General features: G+C 36.3%; 1 pseudogene; it reads left to right on the top strand.

Annotated features, from left to right (window-relative positions):
* Positions 1 to 330: 330 nt before the first annotated feature.
* On the top strand, positions 331 to 677 carry LOC125921541 (60S ribosomal protein L34-like; annotated as a pseudogene).
* Positions 678 to 7597: the final 6920 nt, after the last annotated feature.

The following is a 7597-nucleotide window of genomic DNA, read 5'->3' as shown; positions in this document are numbered from 1 at the left end:
TATATATGTGACAATTTCTGCATAGACACATATAAGAGTTTTGTATACTAATTGATTCACTTGATTATTTTTGTTTAGAACCTATCTTTTTAGATCTACTGAGAATTTAGAGGCAAACCAGATTCCTGCTCCAGTGAGTTAAGCCTGAAAATTGGCCACGCCTGAAATAAGCCACCATATCAGATGATGTGGACTTCATGGTTTTCATGGGTCTTTTAAAATTATGGAGCACTTATAAGTATTAATTTTCTGTGAAAAAGATAATGTGCATTAAAAGAATACTATAAGCCTTTTTTTCTCTTCCAGGCACAGTGTCCATAGGCCTTCAGAATGTTCCAGCATTTGACATACACTCGTAGCCTGTCCTATAATACAGTCTCTAACAAAATTAGGCCGGCCCAACCCCTGGTTAATAGAGTCATTTACCTTTATACTAAGAAGGTTGGGAAAGCGCCAAAACGCACGTGCGGTGTGTGCCCAGACCGACTTTGAGGAGTTCATGCTGTGGGATCTAAAGTTCTTATGTTGTTTCGTTTTGTCTAAAACAAACAAACAAAAAAACCCATCAGTAGGGCCTGTAGTATGCTAAGTGAACTGATGGGATCAAGCTTGCTTGCCTTATTGAGGAGAAAATCACTGTAAAAGTGTTGAAGGCACAGAGTCAGAAAGCTAAAGAAAAAAAAATGAAGCTTTTTGAGAAAATAAACAAATAAATAAATAAAGGACTAAGATCCTCAAAACAATTAAAGTGATCATTCAACTAAAGAACTTACAATGCCATAAAACTAAATAATATGAAATGATTATCTTCTACCTCAAATTCTTTCGTAACCCAAGGTTAAGGTAGTAAAACGGTGTTGGAAACAAAAAAAAGCAAAACAAAACTCAGTTTGCGACTCTTTCTCCCACTGCTGTTCTACCAATCCTTTCCCCTTCCCCTCCTTCCTCTCCTCCCCCTCCCTCTGCCCTTCTCCATGTTCCAAAGGCCTACATACTCCTTTTCCCAGCTGTTGGCAAGAGGCTTGTCTGATGAATCCCCTTTAGGGAACTGCTCCAATCCAATAGTGGATGCTGCCCCATCCCAGCCAAGGTCTAATAATAACTGGGCTCCAGAGGTTTCTGGACGGTTAGCTGGGGTATATTTCACAACTGCATTTCAATTCAAATTAGTTTTTTCTCTCTCTCCAATTTCAAGACATTCCCTGATAAGTTTCTTACATACATACCTCCTTCTTGGAGTCTCTGTTCCAGGAAGTTGAATCAATGACTTGAAAACATACAAACATGCGCATGTATACAGATATACCCACTTCTTACACACATACACACACAGCCCTAAGTTTTGTTGTTTGCTTTTCTCCTATGAGTATTTTTATTTATGCTGAGGGTATGTTTGGAAATGAACAGTATTCCCTACCCTAGACCCTTTCTCTTATAAGACATGTTTTCATGATTATTCAATCATGAACCTTCTCATTAGTAATTAGTCCAATTAGAAAATTAGTCCAATTGGAAAATAGTGAGCACACAATAAATACTGATGTTAAATGATAGATTGAATGAACAAATCCTGATTTAAATCAACCCATACTTTCTGTTACCTGTCTTGTCCCCCCCCCCCGCCCCCAAAATAATAATAATTTAAGATTTGGAACAGACTGTGCTATCCAATATGGTACCTACATGTTGCTACATATATTTAAATTTATACTAATTAAAATGAAGTGAAATTTAAAACATTAGTTTTTTTAGCCTCACTAGCCAAAATTTAAGTGTACAAAAGCCACATGTGGCTAGTAACTACCACACTGGGTGCTCAGATTATGGAACATCCCTCCATTATAGAAAATCTATTGGAAGGCACTTGTTTAGAGATCAAATGCCAAGGGAATGCTACCCTATGGAGATAATTTTTCTTAAATGGAGTTGTGCAATATTTGAGTGACTAAAGATGTTAGCATCTCAAGGAAAGGTGCTCAGCAGAATTATGGTTGGTGACAGTGTTAAAAATATGCTGACTACTGGAGCACCTGGGTGGCTTCATTGGCTAAGCATCTGACTCTTGGTTTTGGCCCAGGTCATGATCTTGTGGTTCCTGAATTCAAGCCCTGCATCAGGCTCTGTGCTGACAGTGTGGAGCCTGCTTGGGACTCTCTCTATTCCTCCCTCTCTCTGCTTCTCCCCTGTTCATGCTCTCTCTCTCTGTGTCTCTCTCTCAAAACAAATAAACTTAAAAAAATTAAAAAAAATATATATATACACACACACATATATGTGTGCTACATACCTAAAATTGTAGTAATCATTTAAAAATAAATGCTACCATTGGAGAATCTTGAAAAGAAAAAAACAAAATAATCAAACATTTGTAAAAAACATCTCAATTTTGTGGTAAGTAGTCTGTTCTCAAAAATGTATTCTTTAGGGGCGCCTGGGTGGCGCAGTCGGTTAAGCGTCCGACTTCAGCCAGGTCACGATCTCGCGGTCCGTGAGTTCGAGCCCCGCGTCAGGCTCTGGGCTGATGGCTCGGAGCCTGGAGCCTGTTTCCGATTCTGTGTCTCCCTCTCTCTCTCTGCCCCTCCCCCGTTCATGCTCTGTCTCTCTCTGTCCCAAAAATAAATAAAAAACGTTGAAAAAAAAAAAAAAGTGGAGACTATTCCAATAGTAAGTGATGTTATCATTACTATTAAAAAAAATGTATTCTTTAAAATTAAATAAGTACACAAAATCAAAAAATCACTCAATGCTCCCATGATACTTCCATTAAATTCCAAATACTAGGTAGAATAGCACTGATCTTATGTGTTTAATCCTCCCACTGTGTAGCTCTGGGCCCATTGTAAGGAATGCTGCTGAATTGGTGCAATGATCCAATTACACATGTGGCCAACAGAACTCTAATATTTTGTGTTTTAGAAGATATACGTCTGGATACACTGGATGGAGGCAAATTCTTTGTGAAACAAAGTGGTATATTATGTAGATATATACATGTACATACACACATTTATTGTACACAGAGATATTAGACATACAATATGTGTGTGTGTGTAACTATATATGTAAATATCACGTATACCATAAAACCTTGGATTGCAAGTAACTTGTTCTGTGAGTGTTCCACAAGATGAGCAAACATTTCTGATGAATTTTAACTTGACAAACAAGCAATGTCTTGCAATGAAAGTAGTACTGTGACACCGAATGTCACATGGTTACATGTCACGATGGTTCTTCTCTCTCTCTGTCTCTGTCTCTGTCTCTCTCTCTCCTCACTCCTCGCTCTCTCTGTGAGATTGTGGGTAATTGTCACCTATGCTTGGATGCTCAGTCTCAGGTCATGGTGTTTGGCAGAAATCAGTGATTTTTCAGAATGTTGGAAGGTGCCCATAACTGGCATTAGTGTTTTTTGTCACTTCAAAGCACTTATGCACAGTCCTTTGCTTTCCCATACAAGAGTAAGCTTAGGAATGCCTTGCTTCATTCTATTTCAAGCTGCCTGGAGATAGAGACCCAGGTACATTAAATACAGGAGTTTATAAATACTGTACTGTAGTCAACATCCATGTTACACAATGGATACCACGCAGAAAAAGATTGAAAAGAAAGGCTGTAAGACGAAGGTGATGACTATAGTGGAAGTTAAGATGGAAATCGTGGAGAAGTACAAATGAGGTATGCGAGTAGCCAAAATTGCAAGATTTTATAAGAAGCCTACAGAGGAGGAGTTGAAAAAGGTGGAGGAATCCTGCCCTTCAAATGATATTAGGGAGATGTGTAAAATGTGGGAAATAGTGTAACATTTTGTAGAAAAGTACCACCCAAATAAGGCTTTAGCAGTGTGAGTGATGAATCTGTTTAAAGACATTGTCCCATTTCCATGAAATCCTCAAACAGAGGCAGAAGCAAGTGTCATTGGATAGGTTCCTTATTAAAGTTTCAGGAAAAGAAAAAGATTCTATTGAACCAATAGATATCAGTGATTCTGTTAGTGATAGTGAAAGTCATCCAACACAATAACCCTCCTCTCTCTTGTCTCCCTCACACTTGCCACAAAGGTTTTCTTTTTTTTTTTTAAGCTTAAAAAAAATTTTTTTAACGTTTATTTATTTTTGAGACAGAGACAGAGCATGAACGGGGGAGGGGCAGAGAGAGAGGGAGACACAGAATCCGAAGCAGGCTCCAGGCTCTGAGCCATCAGCCCAGAGCCCGATGCGGGGCTCGAAATCACGGACTGATTGATTGTGACCTGAGCTGAAGTTGGACGCTTAACCGACTGAGCCACCCAGGCGCCCCGCCACAAAGGTTTTCAAAGTAAGTGCACGTTCATTTGTTTTTCCTTATATTTTGCATTTTCTTTTTTATTTTGTATTATATTACAGTCCTGTAATCATTTTTATATGAATATTTTTGGGTTGTGGAATCAATCATCTGAATTTCCATTATTTCTTATGGGGAAATTTTCTTTGATATGCAAGTGCTTTGGATTACAAGCATATTTGTGGAATGAATTATGCTCTCAAACCAAGGTTTTACTGTATATAGTACATATATAAATCATGGGCCACAAGAAAAACCAGACTGTACATTAGCAGAGAATTTGTGAATCAAAATATCCAAGTATGTGTCTATATATGGAAGTAAAAGTTCTCACAGCACACAACACATTCACCAAAGAAACAGCCACTCAACAGTCCTCTCTCAAATATGCATCACGATTTTACACAATGGCACATTTCTGTCACTTAACTTTACATCCCCACAATCTCCATCATGACAATAGGTTGGTTTTCCATCTAGCTCTTAAACGCTTCCTTTGTTTTGAATTTGTTCATGTAATATAATAGAAACAATTTCAAAATGAGACTGCAAATATTTGAAATTTCATGAAAATGCTAAGCAGTGACCAGTTTGAGAACATCTGCAAAGTCCTTTGTAAATGGGAATCTGTCAAAGAGATCAGTTTGTACAAAAATAAACAGGCATGTAGAATTCATTAGCTAAGTATCCGTTGATTAACTAATTGGTTTAGTTAAAAAATACTAACCCAGTTTCCATTACTTCCCAGATATTCAAGTTTCTGAGAGTAAAACTGGAACAAAACAAGTATTCTATCCTCACTGGATCTGATATCCAGTGGGAAGAGGAAGATTCTCTGTCCCTCAGCACAGAGACATCTGTGTTCAAGGCAGATGTTTGGGAGGATGGAATTAGGAAATTGATATTATATGCATACATAATGTCATAGTATGCCTATAGCAAAAATAATCTGTTCCATGATCATGCTACAAAAATCAAATATAAAGTGAAGAATGGCTTCTAGTGCTCCCAAATATTTGCCAAGAAAATTTGGAAAATAGAACAGAGTAAAACAAGAGGTACAATTCACTTCTGAGGTGCACATATTATGATACAATATTGACTTTAACTTTATTAAATAAGGTTATAAATAGGTTTTTAAAATTTCATATTTTCAAAATAGCATATAAAATCAGTGTATCATTGAAATTATAACCTGCACTTGTTAACCTAAAATAAAAGTTCATTTATTTCCATTTTAAATTCCTATCTCCAATTCAATTTCATTTTGAAGACAAAGATCTCAAATAAATATTTTCCCTATTCAGAATTAAGTTATGTCTTCATTTTTTTTTAAAGTTGATACTCTCGTAGTTGGTCTACTCTTGTAACGATTGTATCCAAAATGTAAAGTAATTCTGTTATTGCAGTATTGTGCACATGTAAGTATCACTATAAAAATTTCATCTCTTGTACAGCCAGAATATATGTTATAGGCAAATTTCCTCATTACTATTCTTTTTGACCCTTCATCCTAATGGGCTTTAAAACATATCATGTGGCGCATTCTTTTATGTCTACTCTGCTTAGTTTAGACCTTAAAGACATGTCTATACCAAACATTGTTTAAACTTCTTAGTTCTCCTTCCCATCGATTAGTCCTTATTTTCTGAAATAACCAACTATTTTAATCTCATGTGATATCTTTTTTATTCTCTCCCAGTTTCCATTTGCAAAGTGTAAAGTGATAGCGGTATGTAAGATAAATGAATGATAAATAGATACTACATGAACGATGTATAGCTGGGGGATTCATAATCTAATATATATATATATATATGTGAATATATATGCACATATGTATATTTATAAGCTTATATTTGTATGTATAGTTATACCTTGTTTTATTACACTTCGTTTTGCTTCACATACATGGTGTTTTTTTTTTTTTCATGTTGAAGACTGTGGCAACCATTTGACAAGCCAGTCTATCAGCACCAATTTCTAACATTTGCTCACTGTGTCTCTGTCACATTTTGGTAATTATCACAATATTTCAATTTTTCATTGCATTTTTATGGTGATCTGTTGTCAGTGATCTTTGATATTATTATTGCAGTTATTTGGGGGGGGTACCACAAATAGTACCCATATAAGACAGCAAACTTAACAAATGTGTGTTCTGACTGCAGATATGGAGGAAATAGCCAAGAGAGCTAGAATTAGATTTTAAAGATGTGGCTGAATTGCTGCAATCTAATGCTAGAACTTTAACAGATGAGAGATTGCTTTTTATGGATGAGCAAAGAAAATGGTTTCTTGAGAATCTATCCTTGGTGAAGATAATATAAAGATTGTTGAAATGACAACAAAGTATTTACAATATTATATAAACTTAAGTTGTTAAAGCAGTGGTGGGGTTTGAGAGCATTGACATCAATTTTCAAAGAAGTTCTGCTGTGGGCAAAATGTTATCAAACAGCATTACACGCTGCAGAGTAATCATTCATGAAAGGAAGGGTCAATTGATGTGGCAAACTTTACTGTCTCATTTTATTTTTTTTTTAACGTTTATTCATTTTGAGAGAAAGAGTGGGAGAGGAACAGAGAGAAACAGAGAGGGACAGAGAGAATCCCAAGTAGGCTCCACGTTCTCAGCACAGAGCCTGAATCAGGGTTTGATCTCACAGACTGTGAAATCACGACCTGAGCTGAAATCAAGAGTTGGACATATAACCAACTGAGCCACCCAGGTGCCCCTTTATTGTCTCATTTAATAAATTGCCACAGCCACCACAACCTTCAGCAACTACCACTCCGATTAATCAGCAAGCTTCAACATCGAGACAACATCTTCCACCAGCAAAAATGTGATTTGTGGAAATCTCAGATGATGGTTAGCATTCTTTAGCAATAAAGTTTTTTTTTCACCCCAGACCCTGAGATCAAGACTCGGATGCATAAGCAAATGACCCATCCAGGTACCTCAACATAAAGTATTTTTACTTAAGGTATGTACATTGCTTTTTAAATATAATTCTATTGTATACTGACTAGACTATAGCATAGCATAAAAATAATTTTTATAAGCACTGAGAAACCAAAAATAAATTATTTGACTCACTTTATCCTAATATTTACCTAATTACAGTGATCTGGAAGCAAACCCACAATAACTCTGAGGTATGCCTGTATATGTATACATATCTATTGTGTGTGTGTGTGTGTGTGTGTGTGTAAAGAGAGAGAATATATAAATGTGATATTTTTTCCTCTCTTTAACCTCAACTTGAAGCCA

This window comes from Panthera uncia, chromosome C2 (assembly GCF_023721935.1).
Source record: "Panthera uncia isolate 11264 chromosome C2, Puncia_PCG_1.0, whole genome shotgun sequence".
In the NCBI taxonomy this organism is placed as follows: Eukaryota; Metazoa; Chordata; class Mammalia; order Carnivora; family Felidae; genus Panthera; species Panthera uncia.
Note: the sequence above shows the minus strand (reverse complement) of the source record. Positions and strands in the feature narration are given on the sequence as shown.